Source organism: Tenrec ecaudatus, chromosome 5, assembly GCF_050624435.1.
Source record: "Tenrec ecaudatus isolate mTenEca1 chromosome 5, mTenEca1.hap1, whole genome shotgun sequence".
NCBI lineage: Eukaryota > Metazoa > Chordata > Mammalia > Afrosoricida > Tenrecidae > Tenrec > Tenrec ecaudatus.
Genome location: NC_134534.1, coordinates 127654049 through 127670438, shown reverse-complemented (window position 1 = coordinate 127670438; position 16390 = coordinate 127654049). Strand labels below are relative to the sequence as shown.

General features: G+C 40.5%; 1 protein-coding gene and 1 pseudogene across 2 annotated transcripts in view; one reads left to right on the top strand and one right to left on the bottom strand.

The window, feature by feature from the left end:
* Positions 1-16390, top strand: part of PPP4R2 (protein phosphatase 4 regulatory subunit 2) — a 71171-nt gene that overhangs the window by 4715 nt on the left and 50066 nt on the right. The gene's annotated exons all lie outside the window — the stretch shown is intronic.
* Positions 10290-10416, bottom strand: LOC142449726 (small Cajal body-specific RNA 14; annotated as a pseudogene).

Genomic DNA, 16390 nt, shown 5'->3' with positions numbered 1-16390 from the left:
TTGTGGCTCTGATTAGAATGGTAGGTTGTAGTAGGTGGTTTCATGGTAGATGAAGCCTTGGTTTGAATAGACTAGGGTTTGGCACTTGTGTCTTGCCAGCCACATGTGGCTCTGAAGTAAAACTGAAAAATTTTTTTCAAGGATATTCATATAATGGTGATTTTATTTGTAAAAATATATGGCTTTCAAATAATTTTTAAATTGTTGGAGGTCCCTTTCATCACAAAAGTTTGCCAATTCCCAGGTTAGACTATCAGTCCTATAGATTGGTTTCTTTTTCAGTCTTTGATTTCCTTCGTTTTCTTTGACTTCATATGAGTACATACCAGTATCTGTGTCTTAAATGGTCATTCTCAAGCTTTTAAGGTCCAGACACTAATCTCTAGAATAGGATGCAGAACATAACTTTAGGAACTGTATCATGCTAATTGACTGCGCTGTCCCACAAAACTTGTCCTGAGCCTTTACATTCAGAATACTGATATTTCAAGGTATTTGTTTTGTCTAAGAAGTATCCGTAACTGTCCCTTAAGGTGTGGTATTATATATTATGACTCTCCAGTTAACCCTGAATCACAGGGTTTCAGCTGTGCAGATCCACTAATATACTAGGCTTTGTAAACAAAACAATACTGTAATGCCACTCAACCTGTATGTGAGCCCTCTGCCAGTCCATATTGCATATCATAATAAAAGCGGTGTCTTGCTCTCAAGTATTTTTTATCATGCAATACTGTACACCTTGAATAACACTGGGGGCCCAGTGCAAAGTGCCATTAATGGTACTGCAAGTCCTCCCAAGAAGCAGAGAAAAGTCAGGACAAGAAAAAGTTGAATTGCTTGATAGGCGCTGAAGCTTCAGCCCTCCACCCTGATCAACGAATCATTCAAGATCAATGAATCCCATGGAAGGACAAAAGGGGAAGGGAATTACTGTGCAACTGTGCCAGCAGAGACTAAAACTTGGCACCTTTGGTGAAAGACCTTTTTATCACATTCAAGGGCAGCTATTAGGCAGGCTTAGTGTCGAATACATGGAACATAGCATGTTAATGGACTGCCATCAGTCAGGCTTCCTTCTAGTGAACAGTCGGCTATTAGGGAAGTCCAAAGTTCTTTGCAGATATTTGGTGCTTTGACAGCCTTAAAACCTATGTTGTGTAAGTATACCCATACCTACTCCTATACGATAATAAAACATGCTAAAATTTAGAAATGTTTATTAAGAAAAATATCAAAGCGTGAAGCAAATGCTCTTTCAACATATCCTCCAGCTAGGTCTATATACTTTTGAAGGTGGTATTTCTTATCTCCGACCCTTCTCCAGAGAATCTATCTCCTACCCTTCCCCAGAGAATCATTTGTTCTTTAATGTACACCGCATCAAAGTGTCAATTTAGGCAGATGAGGGATTCAATTTGTGTTCCTTTCGATTTTGTTTGAGCTTTGGCAACAAAAAAGTCTGAAGGGGCCAGATTAAGTGTTAAGGGTAGATGGGATAAGAGTTCCCAATCGACTCCTAGGATAGATAACCTTTGCCTGCTGAGAATATTTGTCCGGCCTGCCGGGAGTTTTTGCCCCGTTTGCTTTTTTTAACTTCAAAATAAGATATGTGTAGTGTGCATAGGAATTTGTTCATAGTTTTTTTTTAAAACTATAATCTGGCCCTCCAATTGGTCTGAAGGACAGTGAACTGGCCGCGTTTTAAAAGTTTGAGGACCCCTGAGCAAGTGCATTGTTGTGATAGAAGAGTATTCTTTGACACAACATTCCTGGCCTTTTTCTTACCAATACAGTTTTCATTGTTCTTAAAACTTCTTCCTAGTAAGCTTCCATCTTGTGGCCTTTGGGAGGGGAAAAATATAAATATCAAGATTACCCCTTTGGGTCTCCAAAAGCAGTTGCAATGACTTTCTAACCTTGATACCTTTGCCTTAATTTAAATAGCACAGCAGATCCCCCTTGGAAAATTTTAGTTTTTCAGTTTTATTGGCACGTAATCCATATTATAAAATTTACTCATTCAGTCATGTCAAGAATGTATAGTTACCACAATCAATTTCAAAATGTTTTCTTCCCCCCACCCCCATGACTTAATTTACCTTTAAAATGAGTCGTGTAATCACATTCAGTTCTAGTGCTCCCTCCCCCTCCCACCTTCACTGTTTACTCCTGAAATCTCACCCTCCCCAACTACCCCCTCCCCAGCCTACAGCCCCTACACACCCTTGCATCAGTTATTATCTCGATGCATCCATTCCTTCTGTGGGAAGCACTACTTTATTGGCCTTTTTTTTATTCACCAAGAGACTCTAATTTAAAGACTAAGACAAATGTATTACTAAGAACTGATTGCAGACATGCTTAAATTCATTTTGAAACAAACCACTGTATTATGAACTGGAATCCTAATAGCAATTCTTTATTTCTTTTTAAACATTTTATTAGGGGCTCATACAACTCTTATCACAATCCATACAGACATCAGTTGTGTAAAGCACATCGTACATGCGTTGCCCTCATCATTTTCAAAGCATTTGCTCTCCACTTTAGCCCTTTGCATCAGGTCCTCTTTTTGTGCCCCCCCCCTCCCTGCTCTCCCCCCCCAATTCTTTATTTCTTATCCTCATATATTCTCACATAGAAAGGAGCTTTAAAAATTTCGTGGATGGGAAATGATCAAGGGTAAGGTTGCTTAGAGAAGAGGTATACTCTAGCCCAGGTGGCAATGAAGCATGGTAGTAGGGCAGGAGGAAGGTCAAGGGAGATGGAGGAAAGAGCTAGAAGTCAAAGGGCATTCATGGAGGTCTAGACAACGACATGTACATGCAAATATATATAGGAGGTTGGGGAAATAGATCTTTGTGTCTATATTTATAGGTCAAGTATTAAGGTGGCAGAAGGACCTTGGGCCTCTACTCAAACACTCCCTCTATGCATGAATACCTTCTTTTATTAAATTGGAACTCTATGATGCTCACTCTCCCGACACAACAGCTGGAGCCAACATGGGTGAACAAGTAAATGTGGTGAAGAAAGCTGATGGTGCCCGGCTATCAAAAGAGATAGTGACTGGGGTCTTAAAGGCTTGAAGATAAACAAGCGGCCATCTAGCTCAGAAGCAACAAAGTCCACATGGAAGAACACACCAGCCTGTGTGATCGAGTGGTCCCAAAGGGATCAGTTACCAGGCATCAAAGAACAAAAAATCATATAATTGACTGCACACCTCCATGATAGGATCGCTGAAGACAAATGGGTGCATAAGCGAATGTGGTGAAGAATGCTGATGGTGCCCGGCTATCAAAAGAGATAGTGTCTGGGGTCTTAAAGGCTTGAAGGTGAACAAGCGGCCATCTCGCTCAGAAACAAATAAGCCCACATGGAAGAAGCACACCGGCCAGTGCGATCACGAGGTGCCCAAGGGACCAGATATAAGGCATCATGCAAAAAAAAAAAAAAGATATAAGTGTGTGTATTTATGTGTATATGTATATATGTATGTGTATATATATATTATATTAAATGAAGGGGGAAGTGCAGAGTGGAGACCCAAGGCCCAAGTGTCAGCCAATGGAGATCCCCTCACAGAGGGGCTTAGGAGAGGAGATGGGTTAATTAGGGTGTGAGGTAGTATCGATGAAGAACACAGCTTTCCCCCAGATCCTGGATGCTTCCTCCCCCCAACTACCATGATCCGAATTCTACCTTGCAGGGTTGGATAGGACAGAGGCTGTACACTGGTACATAGGAGGGTTGGAGATACAGGGAATCCAGGGTGGATGATACCTCCAGGACCAAGGGCGTGAGGGACGATGCTGGGAGAGTGGAGGGTGAGTGGGTTGGAAAGGGGGAACTGATTACAAGGAGCCACATGTGACCTCTTCCCTGGGAGAGGGACAGCAGAGAAGGGGGGAAGGGAGACCCCGAATAGGGCAAGATATGACAAAATAACGAGGTATAAATTACCAAGGGCATATGAGGGAGGGGGGAAAAGGGAGGGAGGGGGGGAAAAAAAAAAAAAAAAGGAGGACCTGATGCAAGGGGCTTAGGTGAGGAGCAAATGCCTTGAGAGTGATTGGGACAGGGAGTGTATGGGTGTGCTTTGTACAATTGATGTATGTATATGTATGGATTGTGGTAAGAGTTGTTGGAGTCCCTAATAAAATGTAAAAGAAGAAAAAAAAATGTAAAAAAAATAAATAAATAAAAAAAAAAAAAATTAAAAAAAAAAAAAAGAAAAGAAGAGAAAATGATTAGGGCAAAGAATGTACAGATGTGCTTTATACAATTGATGTATGTATATGCATGGACTGTGATAAGAGTTGTATGAGCCCCTAATAAATTGTTTAAAAAAAAAAAATTTCGTGGAAAAACCCCATTATCTTTTAATTCCATTGTTTCAATCAACTCTTTTGAAACTTCATCGTATACACACATTTCTATATACGTACATATATCCCTGAGCATACATATTTTGGTTAATGTTGCAAAATTACTGTATGACATTGAAATTAAATACTCTTCTCTTTTGCCTGTAACTTAGTGACCTTGTTTACTTTTGCCTTTCATTGTTTTTCATCATCAAAACAACAGACCTAGAGAGTGCATCCCCCTCCCTCCACCTATCCCAGGTAACCACTAATGAACATCAGTTTCTTTTTTTTCACCTGGTCGTCTTGTATAAAAGTGATAACATGCAGTGGGTTTTGTGCATGCGTGTGCATGCGCGTGCACATGCGCGTGAGAGATGAACATAATATTCAATGAGCATACTGTATACCAGGGTGTAAGATGTTTCAGTAACGCCTTTTTCCTGATCTCTAACTGGTATTCCCTTGTATGTAGGCCTATATTTTACTTGCCCATTCATCCATTGATGAACACTTTGGTTGTTTCTACTATGTTACTTTGAATAGTTTTTCATTGAACATAAACCGAAAGAACAAATGCACTGCCACGGAGTGCATTCAGGTTTAGACGACAGGCAGAACCACCCCCGTGGGGTTTCTGAGACTACTGTGCGACCGGAGTAGAAGGCCGGTCTTTGTCCCTAGCAGGGGTGGTGGATCAAAATGCTGGCTTTATGGTGAGTGGCCGACATGTAAACACTGTGCCACCAGGCTCTACCCTTTAACAGAAAGGCTCTAACTGGTCCTCCGCTCACATAGGTGTCAAGATGTCACTTTGTGTCTCTTCTGCTGGATCTGTCAGACGGTAAATGACAGCTCTGCCTCTAGTCTTTTGTGGAACTGCCAGGTTTTGGGGCAACAGTTGGATCATTTTGCATTCTTAAAGGCAGTGGATAAAGGTTCTAATTTCTTGGTATCACTTCCAATACTTAGTTATTTTATGTGCGTCCCTTCCACTCCCAGTCTTAACTGTCTTACCTGTTGCCAGGGAGTACTACATCATGAAACCCTGTAGGACAGAAGTGCTTCGTAGGGTTTTCCAGGCTGTGATTCTGCCGCATCCTTCTCCAGTAGATCAGCTGTTGTGTTTGAACTTAAGATCTGCAGGTGAGGGCTTAGTTACTGTGCCATCAGGGCTTCTCAGTCATATCTGTGGAATTAAAGTATCAAATTGTGGTTTGGATTTGTATTTCTCTGATAGTGTTGAGCATCTTTCCATGAGTCTGTTAGCTATTAGAATATCCTCTTTGGTGAGGTGTCTGCTTGTGGAGTTTGTCCAGTTTGTGATTGGGTTATTTGCCTTTTTGTTGATAAGTTATGAAAGCTCCTTGGGTATTAGACTCTTATTTGTTATGTTCCTAAAGTAATTTTCCCAGTCTGTTTTATTTTTTGTACCTTTTAGCTTTGAAGGTCATTTTCATTGGAAATAAAATCTTTAGTTCACATTTTCTATCCTTGAATACAGTATCTTAAAATATTGACTACATTTATTTCCTCCCAATTTAGTTTTAACTGTCAATCTGATAATCTCGTTTCTTTTTTCATAGTTTAATACCGTTTCATAGCATAAGAATGGCACAGAAGACAGGCAACATCACAAATACACACTTGCATGTAGGAGACCTTAGAAAAAGTATAATGATTGGATAGAATCTACTGTATTGATAAAAATGCTAACACTAGTTTTGCTGGCAATTACAAATTTACTTGTTTAAAAATATCCAAATGGTGGCACTGTGTAGAGGAATGAAACAAGTTTATAATGATAAAGGTTATAAAGCTGAACTGCTGAAACGTGCTCACTCAAGACATCTTGACTTACATGAATGCTTTATGTCCCTTCATTTGTAGTAAAGACACAAATGGAGAAGCTGCCAATAACTGATTTCAGTCTTCTAGTTTTCCATTCACAGTCATAGACTTAGGGAATTGTATTTGCGTATGTCGGAATCTAACATTTAGAACTACCAATAACAGGAAGAAGAGAATTTTTTTAAATGACTGCTTCATTGAGTTAATTCATATTAGCAAGGGCCACATCTTAGAATTCTTCCCCCCATTTTATTGGAGGATCTTACAGTACTTAAAATAATCCATGCATCAGTTGTATCAAGCACATGTGTACATAAGTTGCCATCATTGTTTTCAAACATTTTCTTTCTACCGGAACTCTTGGTATCAGCTCCTCTTTTTCTCCCCTCCCCTCCACTCCCTTCCACCTTCATGAATGAACCCTTGCTAAATTGTAAATCATTAGTTTCATATCTTACACTGTTCTGTCTCCCTTCACCCACATTCCTGTTAACCTCCCTCAGGGCAGGGGTTATGCATCTGTCATTGAGATCGGTCCCCCTTTCTCTCCTTCCGCCTACCCTCATGGTGCTGCTACTCCCATTGTTCAGAGGGGTTTATCTGTTTTGGATTCCAAGTGTCGAGAGAGCTCTTACCTGTACCAGTGTATGTGCTCTGGTCTAGCCAGGCTTGTAAGGTAGAGCTGGGGTCAAGAGAGGGGGGTTGGGAAGTATTAAAGAACTAGAGCAGCTGTTGTCGACCTGTGGGTCGTGACCCCTTTGGGGGTCAAATGACCCTTTCACAGGAGTCGCCCGATTCATAACAGTAGCAAAATTACAGTTATGAAGTAGCAACAAAAATAGTTTTATGGTTGGGTCAGCACAACATGAGGAACTGTATTAAAGGGTTGAACCACTGAACTAGAGGAATGTTGTGTATTTTGTTAGTGCTATTCTGCACCCTAGCGGCTCATCCCTTTCTCTGACCCATCTGTGAGGGGATGTCCAATTGTCTTCACTTTGGGTCTTCACTTCAACTCCCCTCGTTCTCATCATATGGTTGTTGTTTTGGGTCTTCTGATGCCTGACACCTGATCCTGTTAACACCTTGTGATCACCTGGGTTGGTGTGCTTCTTCCATGTGGGTTTTGTTTCTTCCCTGCTAGATGTCCACTTACTTTAAGACCCTAGATGGCTGTGTCTTCAGGACACCATTGACTTTCTTCACCACATTAGCGAATGCCAGGTCGTTAGAACAAAGTGCTCTGCGTTGATGGGGTACTTGAGTAGAGGTCCGATGCCCGTCTGCTACCAGTACTTAACCTATAAATATATGTACATAGATTATATCCCTATTGTTACATAGATATCTCACATGTACGTGACCTAAATTCAAAACTTTATAAATATCTTTTGCCTCCTAGTTCTTTATTTCCTCTTACTTTCCTGCTGTCCCACCATCGTGTTGGACCTTCATTCAGCTCAGTAATTCCTCTTGGCTACATTGCATGTGAGCAAACCCCATCAGGTGTTCTATAACCTCCTTGTTCCCTTCTCCCTGGATTTGTTGGCTTTCTCCTCCCTTTCCCCACTTCCCCTCTCTGGTCCCTGCCACCCAACCATGGGTCCCTTTGTTTTCTCTTCAGGATTGCCTATCTTATATAGACATGGGGTGAAAAAAGATAAAAAGGGGTGGGTGGGTTTTAAATAGTTGCATATCTGTCTGCTGAACTTAAGATAAGTTTTCTGATCAAATCTGATGAGGTGCCAAGCTTGGTCTTCTGAGTCTGCAGTCGACTTTCGGGATTCTTTGGGGACCTCATTGCGTTGTTCCCCTTGCTGCTTTGTTGCGCTCTCTTTAGTTTTCATCCCGGTGTGGTGGGGTCAGGCTGGGCACAGGATTTTTTTTTGTTAAGGAATGAAATGTTTTCCATCACAGTGGATTATTTCCGCCAACAGTTTTTTGGGCATATACTCACGTATATCACAAAATTCAATAGTTCAGTCACATCTAGAATACTACATCTAGTAGTTCAGTCATCACCACAGTCTGTTTTAGAACATTTTCTTCATTCTTGAATTCTCTGTTAAAGCTCCCTCTTACCCCCCAGCCTCTCCTGCTCTGTCCCCAGGAAAACATTAATCCAGTTACTGTCTCTTTAGACGACTTACCCTGGATGTCATATACAGAAAACCCAGACAGTATCAAAGGTAAAACAGGTAAAATGCTCAATCTGAAAGCAGAAAATAGATAAAACTATGGTCAGGGTGTTCACCAAGGACTTATAATTCACATGTATTTCCCCTTCAGTTATTTTTTTTAAAACGGAAACTGCTTTAAAATGAGTCAAAATGGAGATCGTGTTAAGATGTTACATTTTAACCTAACTACATCTGTCATATGTATTTTTTAATACTCGGATCACAAGGGCTGCTTACATCCCTCAGCTATGATCACAGGGGATTCACCGGAGCCTTAATGCATGTGTGGACCCTGCAAATGGGTTTTGGGATTTTCACTGTTATACATAACCCTCTGCAAACAGGTGTTCACAACTTAAGCTCTGCTACTATTTTGGATTTAGATTGTATTATTTCTAATACTTGGATCACACAGGCTTATGTCTTTCTTCTCTGTGGACTCACTTAAATGGCTGCTTGTTTGAAAACTAGCTTCTTAGACCCCTGATGCTATTCTTTCTGATAACCAAGTACCATCTAGTTTTCCCACCACAATTTGCTATAGCACCCATATCTTCACCAATCTGTTCCTGAGGGGGAACATCAAGGAGAGCCATGTCTTAAGAACTAATTCTTGGGAGGGGAAAAAAATGAGTTGATGCCAGGGGCTTAGGTGGAGAGCAAATATTTTGAGAATAATGAGGGCAATGAATGTACAAATGTGACTTAAACAATTGATGTAGATATGGATTGTGGTAAGAGTTGTATGAGCCCCAAATAAAACGATTAAAAAATTAATTCTTCTTAGCTTATGGCTAAAATTAAGTGCAAGCCCAAAATTCATTCATGCACCTATGGTTTATATATGTCGGTGGTTCACCTTAGAGATATCATTGCCATTTTCATTTGTAGAATATTATCTGTACTCAGACTGCCATCACGTCAATGTTGACTCAGAGCAACCCTGTAAGACAGGGTAGGACTGCTCCTGTGAGTCACTAAGCCTGCAAATTTTCAAAGGACGAGAAAGCATATTCTTTCCCTGTGGACCTGGCTGGTGGTTTCAAACAGCTGACCTTGCGATTAGCAACCCAATGCATTACACATTGATAGTGTCATTAGTTTAGCTAATGGTACAGAATATAAAACCCAGTTGAAAAAAATGATGAGTGTGGGCCAGCTGTGCACCGAAATACACGAGCTGCTGACTTGCACAGATTAAACTGCAGTAACTGGACTCTGTTTACATAACAACAGGAGTTGGCGATAGGGCAAATCTCCCAGTAATATCCCATCACAACAGCAGAACCATGCCTGTCAGATTACCGTACACACTCGTGTATAAGCCGAGTTTTCACCACATTTTTAATGCGGTTTTTGTGGTTAAAATTGGGTGCCTGGGCTGATATTCGGGTTGGCTTATCCCCGAGTATATACGGTATATTGAGGGCAAGAAGACAAAACGCTCCTTTATTTTAGTAATAAAAGGTGAAAAGGGCATTGCTGTCAGTGTGATAAGTGGATAGGAATAACAGGTACATAAAAATGTATTGTTAGTTGCAGTCTTGTTGACTAGAACCTGTTGCTGGTGACTCTAGTCACCACAGGATCTGTCTGTTTTCAGTGAGCAGTTTTAGGAAGTAGATTGCCAGGCTTTCCCCCTGCTTTGTCTTATAGTCTGGACCACAAAACCCCAAACTCACTGGCATTTAGTCGATTCTGGCTCATAGCAAGAAGCAAGACTACAGGACAGGGCAGAACTGTCCTTTTAGGTTTCTGAGACTGTGTCTTTCTGGGAGTAGATTGCAGCATCTGTCTCCCTTGTGGCTGGTGGCTTTGAACCGCAGGCCTGTGACGACCAGCAGCTCTGTGCGTAGTTCACTAGGATCTTTTTTTTTTTTTTAAATATGTATGGAACCATCGCACAGAAAATCTGACCACCATACAGACCCTGTGGGCAGAAAGCACGTGTTTTGATGTGAGTGCCTCCACGGGTGCACTGTACAACTGACAAGGCAATCAATACCAGGCTCGGTCTCTGCACCAGGACTCTTGCAGGCATAAACTTAGTGCCATCAAGTTGATTCCGAGTCATAGTTTTCGGAGACTAAATCTTTTTAGGAGCAGAAAGGTGTGTCTGTCTCCCGCTGTGCAGCTGGTGGTTTCAAGCTGCTGGCCTTGTGATTCACAGCCTAATGGGTAACCCACCAGGGCTCCTCAGAGCTTTCGAGGAATACATGTTGGTGCTGGCTTGAGGGTATCTTGGACATGAAAAGGAAAGACAATGTAAAGCTTGTTTTGCTATTTAGCAGATAAGCTAGAAACCTATTTTATGTAAACAGGGTTGGGTGTTGAAAGGGTTTAGGCTTTCTAATTATTCTGGCTATTCACTTGAAGCAGTGGTTCTCAACCTTCCTAATGCCCTGACCCTTTAACACAGTTCCTCATGATGTGGTGACCCCCCAACCATAAAATTATTTTTGTTGCTACTTCATAACTGTCGTTTTGCTACTGTTATGAATGGGGTGACCCCTGTGAACAGGTCATTTGACCCCCAAATGGGTTGAGACCCCCAACCGCTGTTGTATACGAAGATATAATCAACCATGTGCTCACATTAATGCAGCATAGCTGTGAGGGGGGAGTCTGGGAATGACATCTAAAGCAGGATACTGCTCTTGGGCTTTACCTCTAACTGAGCAAAGTGGAGGCTTTCCTACCATGGAATGCCAGCTTTCCCGGTTCCCTCTGTTATAAGTTAGGGAATGTAGTCCTCGTCATATTTCCCTCGGTGTTGGTTTCCCACAATTTGAGGGAGTGAAAAATGAAGTAACTTTTAAAAATTCAGAATCGTACCTGTAGTTCAAGCCATGGACTTGTTACAACAAAGCAAGGAGGTCATGAATATAGTATATGGTGGTTCAGGGTCACCCTTCATTGGGCATCCTCAAGGCAAGAGAGTCAACCAAGTCCGATGCCTGCCTGTTCTAGCTGCTTCTCATACCAGGCAAGTGGCCACTGCTGAGTTTGAAGTCAAGCCCAGTTCACTTAGTGGGTTTTCCCGATCAAGTCCTCCTGAATGTGTACCCTGTAGAACAGTCTTAAGTCCTCGTAGTGTATAGCACACGGACTGGGTCACCAAGAGCTGCATAGGAACTAGGTCAACAGTGTCCATTTAGGAACCTAGTACCAAGCTCATGCTCCCCTTGGTTTCACTCTGGTATTGTTCGGTGTACTTTCCTGTCTCCTATCAATAGAATTGTAATTGCGTTTCCTGAGGCTTGCATGACCCTCTCTGCCCATCTTGACTTGACTTTCCTGTAAGGTTTCCTTCTCACATGGGTAGGAGTATCTCTTGGGTTGGAGTGAACTTAGCACAGTTTTCTATGGCAGCCGCTGAACAATCTCCCTTTCCCCACATCTTGAAAACTGACCTGCTGAGTAGGTGTTCTCTGTGGAGGTGTTGATACGATGTACATATATACAGAGGGAAGGATAATGTATTTCATGAATGCTAGGCAGGCTTTCTGCCTCATTGCTTACGGGCATAGTGAATTCTTAAGCATGTTTTCTCCATGTATGCAGCATGTTAGCTGGATGACTGTTGGCACAATTATTAGGCCTTTGACATGGATAGCATACAGGTTGGTGTCTTCACAAAGGTCTGATTTAACTCCCTTGCCTCCTGCAAAGCACTGACAGCTGCGTTCTAGAAGTGCAGGTCTCTTTTGAAGTCCTGATCAGTTTTTCACCTTAGAAAATGGAGAGGACGTTTGCACACACAAGTTCAGTGGACTTCAGAAGGACTTCTGATGTCTAATTTCACGAAGTGCTACCACACCACGCCTGTAACCATGTTTCTTCACCCTCCAGCGGAGGGTATGCTCTTAGAAGTGGCTATTGTAGCCAGCTGCTTCCTGGGTGGGTGCTTCATCACTGCTTGATCTGCAAGCAGGTTGCTGTAGAAGCCATGGTGGGATACTTCACTCACCCCCTTACCTTCAGCTGGACCTCGGTGAGTTAGAAGCGGAACTGTATTAGAGAGCGGTCGGTAATGGTGCTGTAGCCGCCGCCTTGTGTTTTCTTTTATTCTTTCAAAACACCCAACTTTTTTTGCCTAGGTACCAAGAAGTTTTGTTTTTTCCTTTTTTATCAAGTGTAAATTTCCCATTCTGCATTTTGGGTCATCATATATTTTCTTTTCTCAGTATATTTTTCTTTTCACGTTTCAGGATGCTTTGAGCGCAGGCTTTTTTTTCCTACCTGGATGTTTTTTCCTTTATTGTTTTTTCTTTCCTATAAAGACCTTTTGTGGTACAGGGAGTCACAGGTGGAGCTTAGTCTTTGAAGTGACATCTTTGCTCTTTAATACTTTAAAGAGGTTTGTACAGCAAAAAAAAAAAAAAAGCGTACTTAAAGCGTATTTTGATTCCTAGATTGTTCCTTCCCTGAGAGTTGATTTTGCATTCAAGTAGAATGAAATTCATGACAACCTTAATGACTTCCTGGTTTATCATGATGTTATTTATATGATACGTGTGTTTTTACAGTAAGTTGTAGTCCGTACTGGAGGCTGTAGTTTTTATAGTCATCAGTAAGTGCTTTGCTTTCAGCAAGCAAGATTATGTCATTTGCATATTTCAGGGTGTTTATCCTTTCTTCAAACCTGACGTCACATTCTTGCATAAAGAAAGCAGTCCTGCTTCTCACATTATTTGCTCAGCATACAAATTGAGTATGATAAAAGGATACAACCCTGATGCACACATTCCAGATGTCAAACTTCACAGTATCCCTTGGTCTGCTTCAGTGACTTGTGTACTGATTTGTTTGCGGGTTCCACATGAGTACCATGAAGTGTTCAGGAATTCTCATTCTTTGTAATGTTAGCCATAGCTTGTTATCCACAAGGTTGAATGTCTTTGCATAGTTAATAAAAACACAAGTAAACATTTTTCTGTCAGCCAAGAGGCCTCATTCTATGTTCTTTTAATCTGGCCTGAATTTCTGGCAGTTCCCTGCTGATGTATTGTTGTAACTATTGTTGAATTTTCTTTAAGAACATTTCACTTGCATGTCATATCAATGGAATTGTGCGATAATTTCCGCATTCAATTGGATCTCGTTCTTTTTGGAATAGCACAAATATGGATTTCAGTCAGTTGGCCAGGTAGTTCTCTTCCAAATTTCTTGATCTAGATGAGTGGTTGCTCCAGTGCTTCAGCGGTATTTCCTCAATTCCGCCAGCCGGTTTTTCACCAGTACTCTCAGTGCAGTGTGCCCTGCTTCAAGTTCTTGATCATATGCTGCCTCTGGGGGAGAAAGATGAGGTTCTCTAACCTCCTCCCTGGGGACGGACAACAAAAGTGGGTGAAGGGAGACATCGGACAGAGCAAGATATGACAAAATAATAATTTATAAGTTTTATCAAGGGTCCATGAGGGAGGGAGGGGAAAAATGAGGATCTGATGCCAGGGGTTTTAGTGAAGAGCAAATGTTTTGAGAATGATGAAGGCAATGAATGTACAAATGTGCTTTACACACATGGATAAGAGTTGTATGAGTCCCTAATAAAATGATTTTTTAAAAAAGATGAGGCTTTCTACTCCCACAAAGAGTTACAGTCTTGGAAATCCACAGGGGCAATTCTACCCCTTCACTGTGAGGTGGCATCAACTCGATGGTAATGAGGGATATAATTTGAGTTTCTTCTGACATCATTTTCAGCTTTTCTTTCCTGTCTTTTTGATGACCTTTTGCTTTCTTCATGCGGGATAGTGTTTGGTGCATTAAATCTGTTCTTGAGATGGTCTCTTAAGTCAATGTATTTTGTTTCTGGTATATTTGTTTTAATTTTCTTTAGGTTCAACCTGAATTTTCATATGAGCAATTGTTGGTCCTTTCCACAGCCAAACCCTGGCCTTATTTTGTCTAACGACACTGAGTTTCTTTATTGTCTATTCACAATGTCTGTTTGATTCATACATAGTACATAGGGTGAGGTCACCATGTGTAGTCACTGTGTATGTTGAAAAAAAGGTACTTGAAATGAATAAGCGGTGGTTCTTGCAGACATTTATCATGTGACCTCCAGTGTGCTTCTAACACCCAGAACCTATTTTCCAACAACTTCATTTGTCGTGGTTTCCGAGTTTTTATGCCAGTGACCAGTAATTTTCAATGCAACTTGATATGTTTAATGACTTGATTTTCAGTGAATACCTGTTGCATTCACAGAGAGGGTACCCTTCTCTTAGTCTTGAGGCCCTTCCGGTACCTACTTTGCTTTGCTTTTAATCAATAACAGAAATACACAGGCCATCACCAACTTAGCTTTTGAAGTTGTGGGACTATGTTGTCAACTAACTTTGTTGTAAATACTATCCGTTGTATTTTGGTTTTGTTAGCTAGATGGATGTTGTGTCTGGCATTTGAGAATTGAGAGAGATGGGGAAAACTGGTACTTCCAGTCTTTCAAAATTTAACTATTTAGGAAAACTTTTTTTTTGTTTTGAAAACTTTCTCTATTCCTTGTTAAATTAAGCTATTTCTTCATCTCTAAAATGGGGGATAATAATACAACCTAATAGTGTGGAGGTAATACAATTCAGCATAATATACACTTATATTTAAATGATCAATAAATATTAGCTATTATGGTATTGACAATGCTTGTTTTATTGAGCTTTTTTCACCCTCATTTCAAATTCCTTATGCTTAGATAATTTGACACTATCACTAAAAATCACAATATTTAAAATTAGTTTTTATTAACGCCTAAAATCTATATTATAAGCAAAATCTTCTTAAAGCCAAGAGACTGTTAGATCCACCTGTGGATTTCTTAAAGAAGGGAATTTTGTTCCGTCCAATGTAATATCGATCAAATACTTGAATGTTATTATTTCTTTGCTGTTAGTCGCATACCACCTTCATGATTTTTTGCTACATCCATATTTATCTTTTAGTTCACTTTTTAAAAAGTTGGCTTACTTTTTCCTTTAAGGGTAAAACATAGAATTCAAACCCCATCTTACCTCCTTTAGATGTGTAACTATTATGTTGACTTATTGCCTCCTTATTTTTATTGATTATAATGTTTGAATTCATTATCTTTTTCTGAATCATTTAATCAATACACATTAGTATAGTTGCCCTTATTCATGTGCAACCTAAAGCCTTCTTATGTATGATCACCACAATTTAAGAAACAGAACAGGCCCATTCAGTTTTGAGGAAAACTAGTTCAATAGATTAGATATTGTTTGCTTTCTTTTCCTTCATCACATGCTGGAACCTGCTGCAGTACTATGCAAAAACTCACTGATGAATGATGCGCTGAAAACTAGGCATAGAAATTTCTTTTATGATAAAGTTAACTTCACTGTTCTTCATAATTTGTTATAAATCATTTTATTGGGGGCTCGTACAACTCTTATTGCAATGCATACACACATCCGTTGTGTGAAGCACATTTGTAGATTTGTCGCCATCACCATTCTTAAAAACATTTTCTTTCTACTTGAACCCTTGGTATCAGCTCCTCATTTTTAACCCTCCCTCCCCACACCCTGTTCTTCATTATTTATGGTGCCAACGAGCTCATGTTTTTCATGTTTAGTTCAGATTTTTATTAGTGGTTGGCTAGGCCCCTAATTTTGTGAGTTACTCTGTAGGGATAAGTATTGTCATTTTCTTGGAAGTAGCATGACCTGAGTTCTGAATTTGGCCTTGCCACTTCTGTATGTCTCTTTGGGCAAATCATATTTGTGACTATGTCTCCTCATTTGAAAAACAGGGTATATACATTAGAATTGTTTGATCTCTGTTAAGGATTGAATAAGTACAGCATATATATGACTATATAAGCATTAAATATTTTAGGACGGGACTTAGGGAGGATTAGACTTGTGTGTGTTCTGGGCATCAGTGGAGTGAATTTGACTGTGAGCAAGTTTGAGACTCTTAATTTGGTTGCTGAGTAACAAAGGTTGATTTATACCATAA